Below are 25,115 nucleotides of genomic sequence, written 5' to 3'. Positions count from 1 at the left end.
ATGGAAGAGAGAATCTCAGGAGCAGAAGATTCCATAGAAATCATTGACTCAACTGTCAAAGATAATGTAAAGCAGAAAAAGCTACTGGTCCAAAACATACAGGAAATCCAGGACTCAATGAGAAGATCAAACCTAAGGATAATAGGTATAGAAGAGAGTGAAGACTCCCAGCTCAAAGGACCAGTAAATATCTTCAACAAAATCATAGAAGAAAACTTCCCTAACCTAAAAAAAGAGATACCCATAGGCATACAAGAAGCCTACAGAACTCCAAATAGATTGGACCAGAAAAGAAACACCTCCCGTCACATAATAGTCAAAACACCAAACGCACAAAATAAAGAAAGAATATTAAAAGCAGTAAGGGAAAAAGGTCAAGTAACATATAAAGGCAGACCTATCAGAATCACACCAGACTTTTCGCCAGAAACTATGAAGGCCAGAAGATCCTGGACTGATGTCATACAGACCCTAAGAGAACACAAATGCCAGCCCAGGTTACTGTATCCAGCAAAACTCTCAATTAACATAGATGGAGAAACCAAGATATTCCATGACAAAACCAAATTTACACAATATCTTTCTACAAATCCAGCACTACAAACGATAATAAATGGTAAAGCCCAAAACAAGGCAGCAAGCTATACCCTAGAAGAAGCAAGAAACTAATCGTCTTGGCAACAAAACAAAGAGAATGAAAGCACACAAACATAAGCTCACATCAAAATATGAATATAACAGGAAGCAATAATCACTATTCCTTAATATCTCTCAATATCAATGGCCTCAACTCCCCAATGAAAAGACATAGATTAACAAACTGGATACGCAACGAGGACCCTGCATTCTGCTGCCTACAGGAAACACACCTCAGAGACAAAGACAGACACTACCTCAGAGTGAAAGGCTGGAAAACAACTTTCCAAGCAAATGGTCAGAAGAAGCAAGCTGGAGTAGCCATTCTAATATCAAATAAAATCAATTTTCAATTAAAAGTCATCAAAAAAGATAAGGAAGGACACTTCATATTCATCAAAGGAAAAATCCGCCAAGATGAACTCTCAATCCTAAATATCTATGCCCCAAATACAAGGGCACCTACATATGTAAAAGAAACCTTACTAAAGCTCAAAACACACATTGCACCTCACACAATAATAGTGGGAGATTTCAACACCCCACTCTCATCAATGGACAGATCATCGAAACAGAAATTAAACAGAGATGTAGACAGACTAAGAGAAGTCATGAGCCAAATGAACTTAACGGATATTTATAGAACATTCTATCCTAAAGCAAAAGGATATACCTTCTTCTCAGCTCCTCATGGTACTTTCTCCAAAATTGACCATATAATTGGTCAAAAAACGGGCCTCAACAGAGTACAGAAAGATAGAAATAATCCCATGCGTGCTATCGGACCACCACGGCCTAAAACTGGACTTCAATAACAATCAAGGAAGAATGCCCACATATACTTGGAAATTGAACAATGCTCTACTCAATGATAACCTGGTCAAGGAAGAAATAAAGAAAGAAATTAAAAACTTTTTAGAATTTAATGAAAATGAAGGTACAACATACCCAAACTTATGGGACACAATGAAAGCTGTGCTAAGAGGAAAACTCATAGCGCTGAGTGCCTGCAGAAAGAAACAGGAAAGAGCATATGTCAGCAGCTTGACAGCACACCTAAAAGCTCTAGAATGAAAAGAAGCAAATACACCCAGGAGGAGTAGAAGGCAGGAAATAATCAAACTCAGAGCTGAAATCAACCAAGTAGAAACAAAAAGGACATAGAAAGAATCAACAGAACCAAAAGTTGGTTCTTTGAGAAAATCAACAAGATAGATAAACCCTTAGCCAGACTAACGAGAGGACACAGAGAATGTGTCCAAATTAACAAAATCAGAAATGAAAAGGGAGACATAACAACAGATTCAGAGGAAATTCAAAAAATCATCAGATCTTACTATAAAAACCTATATTCAACAAAACTTGAAAATCTGAAGGAAATGGACAATTTCCTAGACAGATACCAGGTACCGAAGTTAAATCAGGAACAGATAAACCAGTTAAACAACCCCATAACTCCTAAGGAAATAGAAGCAGTCATTAAAGGTCTCCCAACCAAAAAGAACCCAGGTCCAGACGGGTTTAGTGCAGAATTCTATCCAACCTTCATAGAAGACCTCATACCAATATTATCCAAACTATTCCACAAAATTGAAACAGATGGATCACTACCGAATACCTTCTACGAAGCCACAATTACTCTTATACCTAAACCACACAAAGACACAACAAAGAAAGAGAACTTCAGACCAATTTTCCTTATGAATATCGACGCAAAAATACTCAACAAAATTCTGGCAAACCGAATCCAAGAGCACATCAAAACAATCATCCACCATGACCAAGTAGGCTTCATCCCAGGCATGCAGGGATTGTTTAATATACGGAAAACCATCAACGTGATCCATTATATAAACAAACTGAAAGAACAAAACCACATGATCATTTCATTAGACGCTGAGAAAGCATTTGACAAAATTCAACACCCCTTCATGATAAAAGTCCTGGAAAGAATAGGAATTCAAGGCCCATACCTGAACATAGTAAAAGCCATATACAGCAAACCAGTTGCTAACATTAAACTAAATGGAGAGAAACTCGAAGCAATCCCACTAAAATCAGGGACTAGACAAGGCTGCCCAATCTCTCCCTACTTATTCAATATAGTTCTGGAAGTTCTAGCCAGAGCAATCAGACAACAAAAGGAGGTCAAGGGGATACAGATCGGAAAAGAAGAAGTCAAAATATCACTATTTGCAGATGATATGATAGTTTATTTAAGTGATCCCAAAAGTTCCACCAGAGAACTACTAAAGCTGATAAACAACTTCAGCAAAGTGGCTGGGTATAAAATTAACTCAAATAAATCAGTAGCCTTCCTCTACACAAAAGAGAAACAAGCCGAGAAAGAAATTAGGGAAACGACAGCCTTCATAATAGACCCAAATAATATAAAGTACCTCGGTGTGACTTTAACCAAGCAAGTAAAAGATCTGTACAATAAGAACTTCAAGACACTGAAGAAGGAAATTGAAGAAGACCTCAGAAGATGGAAAGATCTCCCATGCTCATGGATTGGCAGGATTAATATAGTAAAAATGGCCATTTTACCAAAAGCAATCTACAGATTCAATGCAATCCCCATCAAAATACCAATCCAATTCTTCAAACAGTTAGACAAAAACCCAGGATAGCTAAAGCTATCCTCAACAATAAAAGGACTTCAGGGGGAATCACTATCCCTGAACTCAAGCAGTATTACAGAGCAATAGTGATAAAAACTGCATGGTATTGGTACAGAGACAGACAGATAGACCAATGGAATAGAATTGAAGACCCAGAAATGAACCCACACACCTATGGTCACTTGATTTTTGACAAAGGAGCCAAAACCATCAAATGGAAAAAAGATAGCATTTTCAGCAAATGGTGCTGGTTCAACTGGAGGTCAACATGTAGAAGAATGCAGATCGATCCATGCTTATCACCCTGTGCAAAGCTTAAGTCCAAGTGGATCAAGGACCTCCACATCAAACCAGACACACTCAAACTAATAGAAGAAAAACTAGGGAATCATCTGGAACACATGGGCACTGGAAAAAATTTCCTAAACAAAACACCAATGGCTTACGCTCTAAGATCAAGAATCGACAAATGAGATCTCATAAAACTGCAAAGCTTCTGTAAGGCAAAGGACACTGTGGTTAGGACAAAACGGCAACCAACAGATTGGGAAAAGATCTTTACCAATCCTACAACAGATAGAGGCCTTATATCCAAAATATACAAAGAACTCAAGAAGTTAGACCGCAGGGAGACAAATAACCCTATTAAAAAATGGGGTTCAGAGCTAAACAAAGAATTCACAGCTGAGGAATGCCGAATGGCTGAGAAACACCTAAAGAAATGTTCAACATCTTTAGTCATAAGGAAAATGCAAATCAAAACAACCCTGAGATTTCACCTCACACCAGTGAGAATGGCTAAGATCAAAAACTCAGGGGACAACAGATGCTGGCGAGGATGTGGAGGAAGAGGAACACTCCTCCATTGTTGGTGGGATTGCAAACTGGTACAACCATTCTGGAAATCAGTCTGGAGAATCCTCAGAAAATTGGACATTGAACTGCCTGAGGATCCAGCTATACCTCTCTTGGGCATATACCCAAAAGATGCCCCAACATATAAAAAAGACACGTGCTCCACTATGTTCATTGCAGCCTTATTTATAATAGCCAGAAACTGGAAAGAACCCAGATGCCCTTCAACAGAGGAATGGATACAGAAAATGTGGTACATCTACACAATGGAATATTACTCAGCTATCAAAAACAACGGCTTTATGAAATTCGTAGGCAAATGGTTGGAACTGGAAAACATCATCCTGAGTGAGCTAACCCAATCACAGAAAGACATACATGGTATGCACTCATTGATAAGTGGCTATTAGCCCAAATGCTTGAATTACCCTAGATGCCTAGAACAAATGAAACTCAAGACGGATGATCAAATTGTGAATGCTTCACTCCTTCTTTAAAAGGGGAACAAGAATACCCTTGGCAGGGAAGAGAGAGGCAAAGATTAAAACAGAGACTGAAGGAACACCCATTCAGAGCCTGCCCCATATGTGGCCCATACATATACAGCCACCCAATTAGACAAGATGGATGAAGCAAAGAAGTGCAGACCGACAGGAGCCGGATGTAGATCGCCCCTGAGAGACACAGCCAGAATACAGCAAATACAGAGGCGAATGCCAGCAGCAAACCACTGAACTGAGAATAGGACCCCCGTTGAAGGAATCAGAGAAAGAACTGGAAGAGCTTGAAGGGTCTCGAGACCCCATGTGTACAACAATGCCAAGCCACCAGAGCTTCCAGGGACTAAGCCACTACCTAAAGACTATACATGGACTGACCCTGGACTCTGACCTCATAGGTAGCAATGAATATCCTAGTAAGAGCACCAGTGGAAGGGGAAGCCCTGGGTCCTGCTAAGACTGAACCCCCAGTGAACTAGACTGGTGGGGGGAGGGCGGCAATGGGGGGAGTGTTGGGAGGGGAACACCCATAAGGAAGGGGAGGGGGGAGGGGGATGTTTGCCCGGATACCGGGAAAGGGAATAACACTCGAAATGTATATAAGAAATACTCAAGTTAATAAAAAAAAAAATGAAGAAAAGCTCAGAACAAAGGAAAAATCAGAACTAAATAGTATCCCTGGCAAAAACCTACCTAATAATTGAAGAACTAATAACTTTCCCTACACTCTTCAAAAGTATCAAGAATACTTCTTAATGCGTTTTATAAAGCCAGCATTACTGTGGTGCCCAAATCAGAGACACAATGAGAAAAGAAATCCACTGGACAGTCTTCCTGATAAACACTGATGCAAGAGTCCTCACAAAACACACAGCAAATTAAACACCACCAAAAGGACCACACAGAATGGCCAGTGGGATTTATTCCTGGAATACAAGGATGGTTCAATATATAAATAATAATAGCCACTAATTAATATAGTTATAATTAACAGAATGGTGTGCAAAAATCACTTGGTCTCTCACTAGATGTATAAACAGTGCTTAATAAAAGTCAACACACTTTCAAGATAAATAGCTCTCAACAAAATCGGAAAAGAGAGAAACCAGAACAGAACCCATACCTGAAAAGCCCACAGAAAGGATCAACCTGGACAATGCAAAGCTGAGATCTTTAACTCTGAAATCATAAACAAAGCAAGAATGAAACAAATGAACAAAACACTGTGTACAAAAAGCAAGTTCATCACAGATGAAAATCACAGAATGGACAAATCAATGATGTCAGCTGACGATCTATACACTAGTAACAAACTCAATGGAGAGGAAATAGAGAGAAATACCTGAAAACAATGAAGACATGAGGTTGAGCCTATCTATTGCAGTGAGAGACATACACATTGAAAACTAGAAAACACCAATGAAAAGTAGTTTAAAAGCCATAAGCAAAGATATACTATGTTGTGTTCTAAGCTAATTACAGACTTGGCATAATCATTATCTAAATTCTTATTTTTATAGAAATAGGGAAAACATTGTGTGTGTGTGTGTGTGTGTGTGTGTGTGTGTGTGTGTGTGTGTGTGTGTGTGTTCTTGTGTGTATGTTTAGGTCTTTGCAGATGACCTCAAAGACCAGAACAACATGTCAGATCCCATTTAGCTGGGATTTCAAGTGCTTGTGAGCCTACAGATGTGAGTGCTGGGAATGAAGCCTGGTTCTACTGCAAGAAAAGCAATTGCTCTTAACCTCTGAGCCAGCCCTCCAGTCTCAGGAAAAACAGTTTTAAAGTTTCTATGGAGTCACAAAGAATCCTGTAAAGCCCCAAAGTCTTAGAAAAACTTAAGGCACCTTTGGATCCTTATATTTCTTCATATCAATATATTCAGCCATCCTAGACTAGACATCCCAGTCATTAAAGCATCCTAGAGTGCTACAGGATTAAGCCCATGGATAAATAGTCAACTGATTGTAGCAGGAATACCAAAACCACACAATCAGTAAAGAAGATTCAGCAAATGGTGATGGGACAACCAGAAGTCCACATGCAAAAGGACAGAGTTGGGGTCATCTCACACCACACAGAAAAATAAAACTAAGTGCTAAGCTGTAAAATTCTAGTTTGTCCTGACAGTGACTTTGCAGGTGATACCAAAAGTATGCATGACAGAAGCAGAAATAACTGGTGGGAACACATCAGATCAACAAGCTTCTTCACAGCAAAGGAAGGAACAAGCAGAGACAACCTACAGCCCAGGATATAGTCACAACTTAACATAAGGTACAGGACCACTCTCCCAACACAAACCGCTCTCCTACCGCTTGACACCAAGATTCCAGTAGCCCAACTTGTAAATGGCTCATGAATCTGAACAGACAAACCAGTCAGTCTATCAAAAGTCGTTCAATGTCAGAAAAAATGCAACCAAAGCCACAGAGTCTGCCACTGCTAACTTCCAAACCAGGTGACTGACAGGGCATCAAGGCATAGAAGTAAAATAGTTAAAGATTAAAGTGACTGTCATTTAATGGTGATGTTTTAACAAATGAAAAGCAGAAAAGAAAGTAACCCTTGGTGGAATCGCATTCTGGGGCTCCTTCACGATCATGTAATTTTTGGGTACAGCAAGGTGACTCTGCAGGTAAAGGTGCTTGTCATGCACACCTAGAAGACCTGAGTTCAATCCCTGGGACACAATCCCCACCATGAAACCTTTCCTCCTCCAGAATGTTTGTGTCAAGAATTTGATCACAGCAATGATCAAACTAAATAACTTACTTCAGATACGAGGCTCTCGGTAACATCTAATGGGCCCATCTGTGTTAACTATTCTGGGATTTGTTACTATTTACTGCATTTGTCTTCTAGGTCAGGAGAGTTTGGAAGTGTGGAAAATACAGTGTCAAGCTCGAAAAGCCTAACCCACACCAAGTGTTTAATAATAAAACAGAATGAAGTACAGTATTGAGAGCCAACCAAGCCTATGAGAATGAAGAAAACGTGGACATCAAGCCAGGTTCCTTGGTGATGGATGATGCCTTAGCTGCTGACGCGCTCCCATTCAGAGCTCTGCACAGGTGCCTCACTCTTTGCAGCTGCATTTAGAGGGAAAAAGAAGGACAATACTAATTTTACTTTTCTTTCCACTTCATACAAAAAAGAAATGCTTGGCCCAAAGCAGTCATATTTTATAAAATCTCAAGAGAGATATGTGCCAGGAAATTAGAGTTTCTTTATAAGAAGTTAAATAAGTTGATAGAAACATACAGAAGGTCCTGTATACATTATACGAATAGGCTCCAGCAAGGAGCCTTTTATAAGACAAATGTTCAACTGAAGAAGGCACTAGTATGTGTGCCTAACAGCAGTAGGCACACAGTTTGTCTGTAATAAATGTTAACTGTTAGTGTTAGATCTCCACCATTAAACAGTTACCAGAGGTCATGGACAGTGTTCACCAAGCATGTAAATGACGTTTTGTGATAAACTTGGTGTAATTAAACACTGTAAGTTCAAACAGTAATGAGTTTCCCAGTTTCTCAAGTCTTGTGGCAATAGATTTCCTCGTCTTTGATCCACAGGAGTCAGGCATGCTTGTAATCAGGATTAAGCATAACACACACATTACAATAGGGTCAGCAATGGCTCTGTGTGTAAGTGCACCAGCATGGAGCCTGACAGCCTGAATTCAATTCCCAGGACCCACATGTTGGAAGGAGATATCCCACTCCTAAAGCTGTCTTCTAACTCTCATGCATGCATGCATGCGCGCGCGCGCGCGCGCGCACACACACACACACACACACACACACACACACACAGAGGAGCACTCCATACCAAGAGACAGCTCTCTAAATCAATCACAGCATCTAATCAGTCCACAATTTACTCCAAAATAAATGTAGAGCTGGTGACCTTACTGAGACAACTCCCAGGAGAAGCCGTGAAAAGCCTTGATGAGAATGGTTCCACACACTCATCTCTAAGTACAGAGGGGCCGAGGCCCAGCTGTAGCCACATCACAGTAGGGCATGGTCTTCTTTCACTACGATTTCACACAAGTGACCCTTGGTGACCAACATATTGCAGATAGAAAACTCCAGTGGCTAGCTGAGCCTGGCACCAAGCCTTCTACTCCACTTGCAAATATTAAACACCTTCCATGACCAGTGGCATTCTCAGACAGCTCCCACACAGCTGTGGCCAGCTGGGCTCAGCTGCAAGGAGTCACAGAGTAAGGACCAGATGAGCCTTGTGCAGACAGCAGAGCCCCGCACTGCTGAGAAAGCCAGGGGCCCAGAGATCCAAAAGGAGAGAGCGCATCTGAGATGCAGGCCCACACTCCCCTGCTTGTGTCCTGTGGAGCAGGTAGTTCCAGTAACCGTGAATTTCTTGTGCCCTTATTTCTCAGTATTTCTTCTCAGTGAGGTGACATTTAGGAGGCGTTGTGTTGTCCTGAGTTGCATGTCCTTTTCTCTTCTGTCCTAAGTTGTAAAACAGGCATGGAGAGTTAGGCCTCTGAAAAATGACGTAACTGGAGCTGCTGAGGACAAGGAATGGAGCTTGCACAGCAAGAGAAGGGCACACTTTTCAAACCTCAGAAAACTATTTAACACCTTAGGGCTAACACTGTCTTCCCAGTCTCCTGTGTACAAGAAGACCTCACGACAACCTTAGGCCACATTACAAGTCCTGAACCAAACAGAAAATAGCTGCACGTCTTCGAGGTAAAGGCAGGAACAAGGGTTTGGGTCCTACCAGCCTCAGTCCTGTTTCACAGCGGGGCTATGAGGTGACCTGTGTGTTTTCTGTCAATCTTTCCCGCTTCCACCCTGGGTCTTCCCCCCAACTCTGTGAGTGAAACCAATAGATCATGTTTAAAGCTTCTGAGGGAAGACATGAGAAACGGTAATTGAAAAACAGGAAAGACCCCCTAATGTAATGACTATTAAGATTGAAGAGTGTTGGGGTTGGGGATTTAGCTCAACAGAAGAGCGCTTGCCTAGCGAGCACAAGGCCCTGGGTTCGGTCCCCAACTCCGGAAAAAAAAAAATATTGAAGAGTGTCTGTCAAAAGTGTCATCTCTACAGGCAACTTGAGACACACGGCCTTGTCTTTAACCACACAAACAGGATCATAGGGGAAAATTACTCAGAATGTTACCATGAAAGCTTGGGCATGCCTCTGTTTTGACTCACTTTTTCCCAGTGTGCCTAAGTCCACTGAAGGTTTCTAAAGAGCTACACAGATTCTTGCCTCAGGCACTGCCACCTGCTAACCATTTCGAGATACAGTGCCATGCCCTGTTTGCAAGCCTGAGTGTTCATTGCTGAGAGCCAGTGCTCAGAGCATGGCAAAATAGTTTAGTTCATGATACTTCTAAAGATTATTTTCCCATTGACAAATTTGGCCCCTATCCAGAGGATCAGGAAGCTTCTGGAAGGAGTATGCCTCAGGTTTGCCAAGTCTCCCCTGCTGCGCTAAAGACACCTATTAAAACTCCAGAAGGAACAAACCTCAGGAGGCCATGAAGCAGGGACTGTGGTCCCAAGCGTTTCGAAGTTTGAAATGAATCTGGCCTCCACTCCTCAAGTTCCAGTGCCAGAGGGAGTTTGTTTTGCAACTGTGAAGTTCTCACTGTGAGGCACATAGGTCCTGGTGAGATCACACAGCGTGACTGTGGCACTTTGGCGAAGCCAGCCAAGTTCAAATCCACTTGGCTTTCCTCTTCTCCCAACATCCTCAGTTCGCACCCGCAGCCATGGCACTAAGAGGTGTTTGTGCAACTCGGAAGTGCGTCTGAAGAATAGGTTCCATTGAAGACGTGCTCGCACTGGACTGAAAATTATAGACTTGCAAGGCTTCAGGGAGACAGGAGCGAGAGTCATCTGTGGTTGAAACCCAAAGTCGTCCCTGCCTGGTCTGTGATTTTCTACAGTAATGGCAGTTCAGTCAGGCATTGGGCCATCTGAAACACTCTTACTTCCTAGTGCTTTTGAAGCCAGCTGTAGCCATTTGTCTAACTTCTGGATACGAACTAAAATGATACTTACAATCTGTGGCACACGTCCTTAAAAGACAACTCCTTCCTTCTGTTGGATATAACTGGGAAACGGCTATACTAGAGCTACCCAGCTCTGTGGCCACTTCGTGGTCCTATGAATAGAGGCTATGTATGATGGAGCACCAAGTCAGGGGATTCATGGGTCAGCCTTCACGCTAGCTTTTTATTTCTTCTCTCTGGACACACAGCAAAACAAAAATATCTCATCCTGAGCTTTGCAGCTATTCTCGCCCAGCTCCTCTCCGGATGTATCGTCCAACTCGACCTTCACTGGGCCTCTACTGAAAACGTTTCCAGATGCAACTTAGTTCTGTTTGTTTATTTGTTTTCTCATCTATCTCCATGGCTATTGACTGTAAAAATAGTCTACATCTGTCATTGATTCTAAAATGTCCTGCACATTTATTTTCCAGGCAGAAGGAAATGAAGTGCCTTTTCCCTCTTCCTAGCTTTGTTATTTACTCTCCTGCCATGGGTCTCTGTTCTTTCATCCAGTCTGGAACCCTGGGAGATCTCACCCATCTGCAGGATTAACATTCACGCAAACAGCCACAGTGTTTGCAAAATGCAGCACACCCGCCACCATAGTCTTCTTTGAAAACTAATTTTTTTTAAGTACAAAGCCTTTGATTAGTTAGGTGGGGTCCAACCCAACAGTCTAGACTCACTAAAAACTTAACAGTTTATGCAAGAGTGTTTGTCAGTGTGAAGAGATAGCATCCTGGAAGGTCATCCATGCTCAAACAATGTTTCTTATGTGCATGCACACATACTTGCTTGTGTGCACACACACTCATATGTACCTTACCAGATAAGCTTTATAAGGTCAAAAATGGTGTCTATTGTGTGTACTTCTTAATAATAACTATTGGCAGAAGTCATCAGTGAAACTTCCTGGTCTATTCCTGGTTGTATCCATCTGTTTATCTCTTCTGTCCTTCTTCTAAATCACCAGAAAGAGAGAAGTAGAAAGGCCCTAAGAGCATATTAAGTAGAGAAAGATCCCTTGCAGAATATAAGATCACCCATACCCCCAACCCAAGAGACTCCGTCACACATGGACATGGCCTCTGTCTCTCAAGAACAGTCCCTCAAGTCAGCAATATGAGATCATCTCACAAAGTAAACAAAGGGCATTTCCCTCTTCCTCACACTATTAACACTCCTATCATGTCTGCTTCAGTTGCCCTGTCTAGTCTGGACCCCCTAGAGACCTCTCCCTTCAGCAGGATCCTTTATTACTGTTGTACCCGTCCATACTACCTTGAATGACAGAACAGTTAGAAAGAGTCTGGTTTTGAAGCTGAAGACTATTCGTTAAGAAAGTAAACCCACCCCTTTAATAATCCCCTCCCCCTTCCCTCTCCATCACCCCTCCCCCTCCACTTTCCCCATGTTGTTTGAACATGACAACATTTAAAATTCAGGCAAAAGTGGGCGAAGGTGTCAGTGATGAGAGTTGTCAAGTGGAAGCCACAGGCTGAGTCTGGGTGTGGCCAGTTGAAGGTCAGCCTTTGCATCTGGAAATAAAGCTTTTGGAGTTGGTCGTGCCTAGGCACTCATAACAAACTAACATTTTATTAGTCTGTTATTGTGAGTCTCTGTCAAAATAATTTAAAAATACATAGTTCTCTTTTTTCTTACTCGAAATTTGGAGAAGATGGCATATTTGTATTGATGTCTTTGGACTTGTGACTCACTAGTCTTGACTTTTGTCAAGTCCAAGTATATTAACATTCATCTGCACACAGTCAAGAGTGCTTTTGAGAAAGCCATTTAACAAGTGGGGACAGAACTGCCACCAAAGGATTGGATTTGTTTCTCAGTTCCATGATTCTATGATTCTCCAAAAATACATTGATAAATTTAATACATAATAGAATTTTTGTTTGTAGGGGGAAAACAGTGGTTTTGAGACAAGTTCTGGTGAATCCCAGACTGGCCTCCAACTTGTTACATAGCAGAGGAAAACTTTGAACTTCTGATTCTCTGGCCTTCGCCTCCCAGGCTCTGGGATTATAGGTGTGTGTGTTGCTTTCCTTCTCTGCAGTGCTGGGGTTGAAACCAAGGCCACTGAGAGGCCAGCAGCCTGGTTTACTTATGCAAAAGAAGTATAGACCGATCTAAGGACTTTTACAAGGACCTGAGGTTATCAGAAGGATCAATAGTGAACACAACCCTGTTGAAACTGTGACAAGCACAGCCTAAATGACTTTTCTGTCACCTAGACCAGGAACCAATTTGTATTGCATGTGGGTCCTTGGTATAAAGAGCTTCTTCCCTTGAAATACCAGCCATCTAACTTGTCCCTATTAAGAATGGCTGAACCAACAACTATTCTTTAACAACATATATTGTAAATCAAACCCAAGTCCCTAGGTGCCTATTGTTCAAGAAACACATGAAGGACGAGTGATCACAGTAAGTGGAGGGAGAAAAATCAGTCTGAAATTCTTGAACAAATAAGGAGAACCGCTTGGAGCAGGAACTAAATTGGATTGAACCTTATGTTTGGCTTCTTCAGCCAAAGTCTTAATCACGCATGCCAAAACCAAAGCCTGATACAGAACAAGCCAGGAGAGCTCGTGCTGCAAGCATGAAGCATGCTACAGCCCACAGCAGATCCTCCCCAGATCAGAAATGAATCTCTAACAACGCATATGCTGGCTGACCTTGGCTTGCAATGGCGAAGGTAAGTTTACAATTTGCAGAGAATCTTGGCTACATACATTTAATTTTCCAGTCAAGAGATCAGTTCATTTGAATGTCTTTTTTTTTTGCCTAAACAACTACTACATTGTGAGTGTGTGTGTGTGTGTGTGTGTGTGTGTGTGTGTGTGTGTGTGTGTGTGTGGGTGTGGGTGTGTGTGTGGGTGTGTGTGTTAAACTATTAGAAACCAAATCAACAGGACAAAATCTATGTGCTCAACATGAAGCCAGTCACATAAAAAGATATAAAGGACACACTTCTGTCATCCTGGAAAACAAAGAAGTAATCGGTCAGTTGACCAGAACACCAAGTCAAAAGCTTAATAAGAATAAGCAGTTTGATGTCATTGACTGTCAAGTCCAATTTTGAAGTTCAGTTTAGTCTTATGGTTCTGGAATGATTTCAATATTCACCCTTGAAGCCACCTTTTTCTTCCTGGCATACATTTCCAATGTAAAGCTGGACCTGGACCCTTAGTCAGGTCTTGGGTCTTCTTCTCAAGCCTACCTCCTGCTTTCTCTATAGTCCCTTTCTAGCTCCTCTTTGTACTTCTTGCACAGGCCAGACACTCATGTGAAAGCCAGCTCTAATGTCTATAATGACACATGCCAGCATTTCAGTTTAGAGGAAATGCAACTGGTATCTTGCCTAAAACTTCATTCAAACTGACTTGCACTGGGTTGCTGTGCTGAAGTTAGGGGCAAGGAAGTTATCATGGTATCCCAGGGCTGAGCTGACCAGCCCACTTACCAGTCAAGCCCAGATTCGGGGCTTTGAATTGGCCCACTCAAAATCTACATCAACTGTGAACTCTTGGGATGAATGAAAAGGCCGGTCCTGCTGACCCAAACCTGCAGGATCTCCATGACAAAGAGCAAAAACAGGGGAACCAGGAGGAGTCCCACTGAGGATCCAATATTGATGGTGAGACAAAAGCCAAAGGCCTTGAACCAGACCAATGAGTCATTGCAGTGAGCAGGGACGAGTTGCGGACAGAGGGGTACGCTATAAGACACACTGTGACATATTATAGCTTCCATGATGAGATGCTGTCTATGCCTTGTTTTATTTTTGCTTATTTGTTTTTTCTTTGGGGAGGAGGTTGCAAGGGCAGAGGCCAGACACAGGGGATGGGGAGAGGGGTGGGACTGGGGTGCATGCTATGAAACTCACAAAGAATCAATAAAAAGCTTAAAAAAAGACATATATATATATATGTATATATATATATATGCAAAAACCTGCTATCAAAAGATGAGAATTTTGGAGTCTGAGAAGATGGCTCAGTAGTTAAGGGAGCATATTACTTTTACAGAGAACCAGCACTCATGTCAAGTTCTAGGTGATTCAATACCTGCTCCTGGATCCAGACACTGTGGTCATATGCATGTATCCACAGACCTACACTTAAACACTGTTTAGATTAAAATAATAATTTTAAGAAGCCCAAGTTTTAAGAAAACTATATTCTACAGTCTGATTAAGCAGAAAAATAGTAACAGGTGGTTTTCTTATCTCAGAAACAATGTAAAGGAACTCTTAGGTACTAAAAAAGAAACCAATTACCGGTCAACTATATTCATTTTGGTATTTGTCTCTAAGACAAAATGAAGCTCAAGAAGAAAAAAGACCAAAGTGTGGATGCTTTAGTCCTTCTTAGAAGAAAACAAAATACTCACAGGAGGAAATACAGAGACAAAGTGTGAAGCCATCCAGAGACTGCCACACATGGGGATCCACCCCACATGCAGTCACCAAACCCAGTCACTACTGGGAATGTCAAGAGGTGCCTGCTGACAGGAGCCTGTTATAGCTGTCTCCTGAGAGGCTCTGCCATAGCCTGACAAATACAGAGGCAGATGCTCACAGCCAACCATTGGAATGAGAACAGGTCCCCAATGGAGGAATTAGAGAAAGGACTGAAGGAGCTGAAGGGGTTTGCAGCCCCATAAGAACAACAACAATATCAACTAATCAGTCACTCAAGAGCTCCCAGGGACTAAACCACCAACCAAAGAGTACACATGGACAGACCCATGACTCCAGCCACATATGTAGCAGAGCAGGCAACAGTGGGAGGAGAGGCCCTTGGTCCTGTGAAAGCTTGATGCCCTAGTGTAGGGGGAATGCCAGAGCAGGGAGGGAGGAGGGAATGGGTAGGTGGAGGAGCACCCTCATAGAGGCAGGGGAAGGGGGAAGGGATAGGGGCTTCCAGAGGGGAAACTGGGAAAGGGGGTAACATTTGAAATGTAAATAAAGAAAAGGAAAAAGTAAAACAGATAAAATACAAGCACCTCAATGTTCTGGCCTGACAAAACTCTAGACATGCTTTTATACTGATCCTAGAACCATGATCCACCTGAAGAATTACTACCTGTGTCTATGCCAAGGTCACATTTTGCCTCTTTATTAGGACAGTCAGCCCATCCCAGAGGAGGAAGCATCATTCTGTGTTCTGTGTGTTGAGGGTCCATCACAGCACCCACAGTGTCACCATGCACACAGCTCAGCAGTCAGGGGCTCTCATCACTACAGCCTTCCACATCTTCAGTCATGCTGCCATGTTAAATGATGTCCTATTTTGATGTGAGTCCAGCCTCAAGCCACACTTCATATTTGTCCTCAGACCCCTAGGTTTGTCAGTGAACATTGGGAATACTTTTCAACTGAAGCTTCCATTGGTCCCTCTCCTTTGTGGAAAATGCAGACTTAACAGTAAAGTGATTGCAGCAGTGAACCACCACACACAGAACTGTGATGAGGTGATGGAAGGCCGATACAGAGGTGAGGACAGCAACCTGGGCCCATAAGAAGTTCCTGCTGCCAACCGTCCCTGAGTCTTTGCTGTACTGTCTTCTCCTGTCTGTCTGTCTGTCCTGAAACTGAGTGGGTTCTGTAAGCAATAAGTTCCTTTAGTTCCTTTCTCTTAAACTCATTCAAGTTCAGTCTGTATCACACACAGTCTAACTAATAGAGTTGTCCAAGATTTTGCCTTTTTTTTTTAATGTGCCTGGTCCCCCATCACAGACTGTTCTCTTCTGAAATGCAGAAGACATGTAGTACCTCCAGTTACTGTTTGAATGAGAAATGCCCTTCAAGGCTCTTGCTTTTGAGCACTTGGTGACCAGCTAGTGCCATTATTGCGAGAGACAGAGCTTCACTGGAGGCAGTAGAGAGTCACTGAAGGTGGTCCATTTTCTGTTCATACACTGCTTCCTGGGAATGGGTACAAAGTGACCAGCTGCCTCTTGCACCTGCCAACATGTCTTCCCTGATGTATCAATTACTTTCTTTGTGTCTATGGCAACTGTCTTAGTCACTGTTCTAGTTCTGTGAAAAGGTACCATGACCAAGGCAACTCTTCTAAAAGAGGTATTTAGCTGGGGACTGGCTTACAGTTTCATGGGGTTTTTCCTTTAGCTTCTTGGTGGGAAGCACACAGGCATGTCACTTGAGCAATAGCCAAGAGCTTTACATCCTGATTCAAAGGCAGCAGGCAGAGAGAGAGAAAGAGGAGAGAGAGAGAGAGAGAGAGAGAGAGAGAGAGAGAGAGAGAGCGCGCACAGGATTCCTGGAAGCATTTGAAACCTCAAAGCCGACTCCCAGTGACACTCCTCCTCCAACAAGGCCACACCTCCTACTCCTTCCCAAACAGTTCTAGTAACTAGCAACCAAGCATATGCGCCTATGAGGGCCACTCTCCCCCAAACCACCACAGCACAAATCGTGGCACCAACTGTTTACCACATGAATAAGAGAACGAGCAGGTACCTGAGCTGAGTAACTATACCACAAAACAATGAGCCCAGACTTGAAGCCTGTGGTCAATATTTTTAATCTAACAAAAATCATAGAATTGCCACTGTTTTAGGTCCTAAGATAACGAATTTACATAAGTAACCAGAAAAGAAAGATGAAGTAGAAAAGATACCCAGATATACACATAAACATAATTAGCCATAAAAATTGCTGCTTATCTTGCTTGTGACTTGTTCAATAACAATTTATATTTATTAAGACAAAAGTCAACACCTTCCTGAGCTTACTACAATTTCAAACTTGGGATCATTATGAAAAAAAAGCTTACTCTAATTAAAAACTTTTGTTTTATTTTCTGTTTCTATAAGAGTGTGTTCTTAATAATGTTTCCATCCATTTCACTTGGGCTTTCAAAGGCATATTAGTAATGTCACAAAAAGCGTTAAAATATGATAAAGGTGTCCTTGTAAAGACAGTTCATAAAACCAATGTTTTAAAATAAGACTCATAAAATGTTTCTTACACAGGATAGATTTTTAAAGAGATTGAGATATGCTTGAATTGGGATAGCATAGTTAATTTATAGACCCCACTTCCCCACACACACACTCCAGGCCAGAAAAAAAGAAAAAAAAAGAAAAACCTGCTAGGTTCATACATGCCACTGTCTGGCTAAGGGGCTAAGCTTCCCACAGTGGATAGCTCATCTAATCAATTTCTTTTTTCACCCCTCAACTCAGTTCTGGCTGAGAGGAAAATGGGTCTTAGACCTCAGAACTTCCCAGGACAAAATACTCTGAGGGACAAACTTGGCCTTCTGCTCTTCTTGAAGTGATCATACATTCCAGATTTCTAAACCCAGCCCACACCAGATGGATTTTTCCAGTTTTCTTGGGTCTAAACTTGAAGGCTAGAGGAAATACCGTGAGCAGCCCCAGGGCTGGGATGTGGGAAGGCTCTCTGGGGCTTACAAACAACCACGTTGTGTCCAATCAGCTCAATTTAGCTGGCAAGAGGCTTGCTCTGCAGCTGTGGGGAGGTGCACAGCCGGCCCCTCGGCTACCGTAGCTATTGGCCAACTGTTCTCTCCCAAACAGCACTCACCACAATCAACAGTGTTTACGCCTCAAGGTCCTCCTTGAATGCTGTTAATGATACATCCTGAAGACCTCTGGGAAGAGATCTGTGCCAACTCTGGAACCTGGTGAACATTCAATCCGGTGTCGTGATGTCTTGATTTCTATATTAAGTTCCTCGTGGTGCATTTCAAGTCTTTTTCCATGTTGTCTCCTGTGAGAATGAAAAAAATCAGTCTCCCCTTTTCCCTGAGATGCTGTACTCCTTGTGCTTGGAGACAACTGCTCCACTTAATAATTTCAAGATCTTGTACGGTCGTGGCCGTCCATGTGAGTCTCCTTAGGGTCACTCCCAATGTTTCTTTGTCTACTGTTAAGTTCAAAGCTGGATAAATAACAACTGTGCACACACACTTCATGGAATCACTTCAACAGCATTGGAAGTTGAACAGTGAGGACATTCCCATAGTGCTTTTCCTGGAGCCAAGGTCACCATCCTTTCAGAAAGGGGTGTGACTTACTCTGCCTTCATTTCCTGCCAGGGCCTCCTTTTCCCCACACAGAAGCATGGAAATACACCAGGCCAACACACTTCCGGGTTGGTTTGTTTGTTTCTTGTTTCCATTCAAATTTACAAGCCTGAACCCAGGGTCATAGACTATAGATGATTTTTGTGATTGTTCTATTTGGGTCGCTAAAGTAACAATACTTTTCAGAACTATATATTTTTAAAACATAAACGTATAATAATCTTAACATTGCCCTTGTAACTTTTAAGCCCTGTCATGTTGAGGAAGTAATCTTACCTGTCTGAAACTTTGGAATTAGACTCATTAACACATCAAAAATTCTTCTCGTTCTTCAAAGTCCTGGAATTAACATTTCTTTGCATACAAGTTGTCCAGTCATGAGATATTAAATGAAACTTGTATTTTATTGCTATGTATTTGAGATTCTTCAAATCACTCTACTAAGATACTACTTACTGTAGCAATTTTCTAACTTAGGCTCCACACAAGGCAACATGGCAGTGTTTCTCTGTAGAGATTCCCACAGTGCCCTGAAGCTTCTAATTTTCTTGACAGGAGATTTTAAGTACTGAAGTGACCAAAACAGACTACTCTCAACTGGTACGATTACTTGATTTCCTCCAAAACTGAAAATCAAGAATCCCCTAATGTTGAGCATAACTTATCAGCTTCGTGGTTCCAGGAATATTTAGATTTTAACTTATTATCACCACAATGTACTTTTCAGACAGGTGGTGTTTCTGTGTTGATCTTTGAGAAGACAATACAGGTTAATTCTTTTTCTTTCCTTTCTTACTTGTTTTTGTGAACTTAGAGGCAAGTTTTAACTTCTTAGAAAGCTTGAACAGTAAGACAGTTAGGTTAGGCTTCTTTCTCTTTCATGTATACTAGTTTGGGGCAGGGGAGAACCCTTCCTCACGTACACCAGCTTAGAAGCTGGAGGCCCCTTCCTGCAACTGAACTTGACTGCTTTTAACGTTTGCCTTCTTCTGAAGCTCATGTCTCATACTCCTTCATGCTGAACTTGCACTCTGTGCAGTGAACTGACATTCCACAATTATCTTGGGAGCCTGAGATAGTTTCCAACTGGTGAATCATCCAGTCTAAAGGACACTCTGACTGTGAGAAAAAGTTAGAACTGTCACTCAAGTCAACAGACTTGGGAAAGTCAGGAAATGAAGAAAGAGGGCTAACAAGGAAACAGCTGGACTTACCTGAAGAGGATTGGCAGCAGAGTTGAGCTTATACATATTCATATACATATACATATACATATACATATACATATACATATACATATACATATACATACACATATACACACAGTGCTTTAATAAACTTTACACTGACCAAGAAAAAAAGTACTTTATGCATGCAAATGACACATATGGTATTTTCTGCATACAGTTTTCTACTTTATGTAGAAGATGCTTTCAATTTAGGGTTAAATTCCACCACAAGTGAGAATCTTTCCCAGGTAAAGTACATTTCACGAGTGGAACGGTACTCCATGCTTGGTTAAGATCACTCACTGCTCCTGCAAAGGACCCAGATTCAGTTCCCAGCACCCATGTGGGGCAGCTCTCAACCACCTCTAGTTCCAGTGCCAGGGGATCTGATTGCCTCTCCTGCCTCCACAGGTACCTCTACACGCATAAACATAAACAAATAATAAAATAAAAGTTTAAAAGACAGAATATTTTAAAAGCTAAATATACTATGTTCTTGGTTTAACAGCACGATATGAAGGAATAAAGTTGATTTGGGCCTTCGTGAATGTTTTACTGACATTTCATCATGAACAAGTATGTCTTTTTTGTCTTTTCAGAAAGATTCGTTTTCTCCTCTTTTTTTTAAACTGGGAATTTTTTTCACAACATGAGAGGCGCATGCATGTTGGAATATTAGAGTCCATGTACAGAAGCCATACACACTCATGAACAGCAGTCGCATCCAGGTGTCAGATGTCTCAGGTATAGACAACTCTAGCCGACAAAGCAGACTCTCTGCAAGTGTGAGAACTTGAGACTTCCAGAGCCTGAGTTCTGTGCAAATGTCCTCTTCCTCCTCCGTGGGCTCTTTTGCTAGACAATTGACTCAAAGCACTTTCTCATCTATGGCCGTGTCTTTTGACAAAGGGGGCTTACTTTCTTTCCCTGATTGCATGACTGTTATCTCACATGACAGACTTCCGTTTTTAACAAGTTTACCTCCGAAGTTGGAACGCCATCCGCTCAGCTGTGATTCTCCTCTCATTTCCCGCGGGAAACTTTCCTGCTTTTATATGGATATCATATTCTCTTGGTTACTCGCCATATCTTTGCAAATCTTGATGTCAGAAATATAAACAATTCATGTTTATTCTGCATCAAGGCTGCCCTTTCTATTCCTTGCCTTTTACATTTTTGTGTGGATCTTATAAAGATATTACCAACTGGTCCTAAAACAGGCCAGACCTTCACTGTAACACTGACTTTATAAATGAATTCAGCAGAATTTGGAACATCAAGTCCTGACTCTTCTAGTCCATAAACGCGGTGTTTATTTAGTTTATTTCAACTGTTCTCGAGGATATTTAAAAGTTTACCAGATAGCAACATTGTACTGCTTGGCGACATGACTTTCTATGTTTCCTGTGACAACAGTAAATTGTAGTTGAGTGCTCCAGCCTCCTCTGTGCTGAATGATTCACTGGGTGCATGATCACTGCCATGGTCACAGAATGAAACTGCAGATGGGTATCAGAGAAACTCAAGCACATGAAGCAGAGTCCAGGAGCCAGTGGCTCCCTCTGAGGATTCTCACAGGACATTCCTAACACGTAGCAGTAAACCTTGAAGACATATTCAAAGTATGTGCAGCAGGGAAACTCATTAGAGAATCAGTAACCGCTGTATGTCAGTCTCAATGCACATGGGTTACAATAGTGCATGCATGGATTACATAGTGTATGCATAGATTATAGCAGTGTATGCATATATATGCATATGCATATCACAATAGTAATGCATGGATTGCAATAGTCCATACATATATTACAATCGTGCATCCATGGATTATAGTAGTGAATATATGCATTATAATGCTTCGCATATATGTTATAATAGTGTACACATGCCATTTGGATTTTCTGAACTCTTGATGGAGTTCTTAGAGTAGAAAATTTTCATCTTTCCTTCAGAGGGATAAAGACAACACAATGATTTCATCCAACTGTCACTTCCTGTGTGCTTTGGGTGTCGGGTACTGTATGGAAAGGGCCAAATATTTCTTTCCTCTTCAAAGCTTACTGGAAAAAAAAGAAGAAGAGCTGTAGACACTCAGAAAAGCACCCATTCTGCATGCCCTACTGGGCCACACACAGCTAGGTGTCTATAAGCAGAAGTGGGCATAATCCTCCTAAATGTGGTTTACAGCTGCTGGTAAATTTTCTCATCCCAACACAGATTGAGATGCCTATTATTGGCAAGAAAAATAATCTCTCTCTCTCTCTCTCTCTCTCTCTCTCTCTCTCTCTCTCTCTCTCTCTCTCTCCCTCCCTCCCTCCCTCCCTCCCTCCCTCCCTCCCTCCCTTTCCCCTCCCTCCCTCCCTTTCCCCTCCCTCCCTCTGTGTGTGAGAGTGTGTGTATCTCTCTGTGTCTGTGTCTCTCTTTGTCTGACTGTCTGTCTGTCTCTGTCTCTGTCTCTGTGTGTGTGCGTGTGTGTGTGTGTGTGTGTGTGTGTGTGTGTGTGTGTGTATACAAAATCTCCTCTGTTACAGTATTTTTTGAGATTAGCAGGCATTGGAGGGATTTTCACCTATGTGATCTCACAAATAAGAAAAAAACGATCCATCAACAACGTAAATAACTGTCTAGCATAAAGATAACCCTCCAGCAGGTAGCTATGGGAATGAACGGTGGCAGTGGCTGGATGGGAACCTATGGCTGAATCTGTGATCACTTGTGAATCCCACTGGTCAGGTTTCATCACACTGATCACAATCCTCTTTCGGTTCCTCATACTCAGTGGGAAAGAGAGCTTTCCCTGTGACCTGGCTTAAGAACTCAACATGGCCAGGCATGGTGGCACACTCCAGTAATGGAAGAATTAGGGAGGCTTAGGCAGGAAGCTCACCACAAGTTCCAGGTTGGCCTGAGCTACATAGAATCACTCTGTCTCAAAACAAAGAACTGAAAATGGCTACTGGAAAATTTTAAAGTGTAAAGAAACATACCCTTTGGGGTATGAACAAAAAACAGTGGAACATCTTTCCAATTTTGCCCAGAAGGGAATTCCTGGCAAATTCCACCACAGGTTTTAGACATCTCTAGTTCTATGAGGCGATTGTTGACGTTATTTTAAAATACTCCTAGGCAGTCAAATGATGGAGCACTTGTGAGCAGAGCAGGCAGAGCTCGCTAAGTTCCAGGACAGCCTGGTCTACATATTGCATTTCAGAACAGCCAGAGCGACATAGTGAGACTTTGTTCAAAAAAGAAACAAAGAATCCTACAAGAGAACCAACCTGTGATTCTCTCCTCCTTTCCCCCTACTAAGACTTCCCCAGAAATTTATCCAATCCCAAAAATCTATTCTCTTGTCTCTATGTATGGATGGTACTCCTTAAAATAATCCATCACATACTTGGGAGGTAAAGGCAGGCTGATCAGGAATCAGAGGTCATCCTCCACTACCTATTCCAGACCCCATCTCAAAAGGAAAATTGAAATCACACAGGACAGACAGGACAGCCTCTGCTCCTTCCCTCAGGTTGTTGGATAAGGAGCGGGGAAAGAATTCCAAGTCCACACATACAGAGCCTTGGAAAAGACGGCAATCTGACTGAGAGTACTTCCCCCCATCCTGTCACAGAAGACCCCTCAATCCTATGCTGTGCCTATCCAGGGGTTAATCCCATGAGATAAACTTGGGAAAGTTTATGGCTCTGCTGGAGGTCTGGAAGGGAGCCCTTCCCCAGGGGGCCTCTGGTTGTTTCTCAAGGTGAGATGTTTAAAACCTGATCCTTCTCAACACACCCAAGGTCATTTTGATGAAAATTCCAATATCCAAGCCAAGGGGATAGGGTGTCTCTTAATCCTTCAGTGGGGTAATCATTTGATCCCTGGAAGTGTTGAGTTGGGTATCAGATGTTCTGCAGAGCACATAGTACAGCATGCATGAGGAGGAGGGAGAAAGCTAGTCCTTGTTTTTAAGTTGGCCCATAATTGTGAAGAGCCTTCTGCCTATCACCTGATGATACTGCTGGTTGTCACCGCTGCTCATTTGCATCAAGTCCATTGTTACTTCGGTGTTATACATTTTATTGATAAAGTTGAACAGTTCTGTGGTTGATGCCAGCTTTTGAACTGTCAGAAATCCTCGTGGAAGGCTGTTTTACCCACTGTGCACCCTCTCACCATCCACTTGGCTCCTCATTGAGAAACTGTATTAGGAAATAAAATGGAAAATGAAGGAAACCACTTGATGTGTTCAATTTTCTTAATCATTTTTCTTTTCTGTCTGACTTCCTGACTCACAACCAGATGAAAGGTGCTGCTAACCAAATGTCTAAGTGTTCAGGAAAATCTCTGTGTCCCCAAGGTTAGAATTGTATGCATTCCAAGACACTCAAGATGTAGCCATCAGTGCCACTTAGTCCCAGCTTGTAATCATGGCAACCCCACCTTCCTATCACACCACATTCTGAAAGTCACTGGTGACTGGCCTGGTCAGTCTGCTGCCAGCCCTCAGCAAACCTGCCACCTTGGCATTCTCTGACTCTGAGATCAAGGGGTACATTTTCCTCATAACTGTCAGAACAGTGGCCTTTCCCTGCTCAGTGTGTAATAGATTCCTGTCTTTACTGGTACCGTGGGTGGTTGACAGTCAGCCTATAGCTGTGAACTCATGGTATTTAGCCTTGGTATGTTAGACACCATGCCTGGATCCTTGATTCCTTTGTGGTAAAAATGGCACAGAGAAGAAGGCAATAGGAAAGGTTGAACAGTTTGTGTCTGATCTTCCAGTTTCTTAAATCCAAAAGCCCTTTTGGAGATACTATTATAGTTTGGATCATAAATGCTCACCAATGGCCCACATGTTAACGTCTTGATCTGTGGAACCTGTAGGAGGTGGGACCCAGTGAAGGGAAGCTAGGTCATCATGGGCATGTCATTGAGTAGGCCTTTAATACCCCAGTCCTAGTTTCCTCTCCTCCATCCCTCTTTCCTTTCTTGGCCACCATGAGGTAAGCATCCCCTCTCTCCATATCACCACCACTGTTGCCTCTCAACATGGGCCAAAGAGTCAGGGTCAAGCAACTATAGCCAAACACCAAGCACACTGTGATGATTTGTATGTGCTCAGCCCAGGGAGTGGCAC

General features: G+C 42.2%; 2 long non-coding RNA genes across 8 annotated transcripts in view; one reads left to right on the top strand and one right to left on the bottom strand.

Moving 5' to 3' along the window:
• LOC108350243 (uncharacterized) overlaps window positions 1-25,115 on the bottom strand; it is a 302,908-nt gene that overhangs the window by 150,831 nt on the left and 126,962 nt on the right. For 4 of the 6 annotated variants that reach the window (XR_015674415.1, XR_015674419.1, XR_015674412.1 and 1 more), the window contains exon 5: window positions 18,251-18,436. This is a non-coding gene — a long non-coding RNA (uncharacterized LOC108350243). Of the gene's footprint in view, window positions 1-18,250; window positions 18,437-19,556; window positions 22,042-23,770; window positions 24,178-25,115 lie in introns of those variants that run through there. The other 2 variants (XR_015674416.1, XR_015674423.1) reach the window with 2 other exon arrangements.
• Window positions 13,206-24,198, top strand: LOC134485902 (uncharacterized). Of its 2 annotated transcripts, XR_015674446.1 has the most exons (4): window positions 13,233-13,369; window positions 16,014-16,171; window positions 18,244-18,552; window positions 20,581-24,198. It is a non-coding gene; the product is annotated as an uncharacterized LOC134485902 (long non-coding RNA). The 2 variants fall into 2 exon arrangements; XR_015674447.1 differs by lacking the exon at window positions 18,244-18,552 and having other exon boundaries at window positions 13,206-13,369; window positions 20,581-21,418.

Source organism: Rattus norvegicus, chromosome 2 (assembly GCF_021556685.1).
Source record: "Rattus norvegicus strain SHRSP/BbbUtx chromosome 2, alternate assembly SHRSP_T2T, whole genome shotgun sequence".
Classification (NCBI taxonomy): Eukaryota; Metazoa; Chordata; class Mammalia; order Rodentia; family Muridae; genus Rattus; species Rattus norvegicus.
The sequence above is the reverse complement of the archived record's forward strand: the minus strand, read 5'-3'. Positions and strand labels throughout refer to the sequence as shown.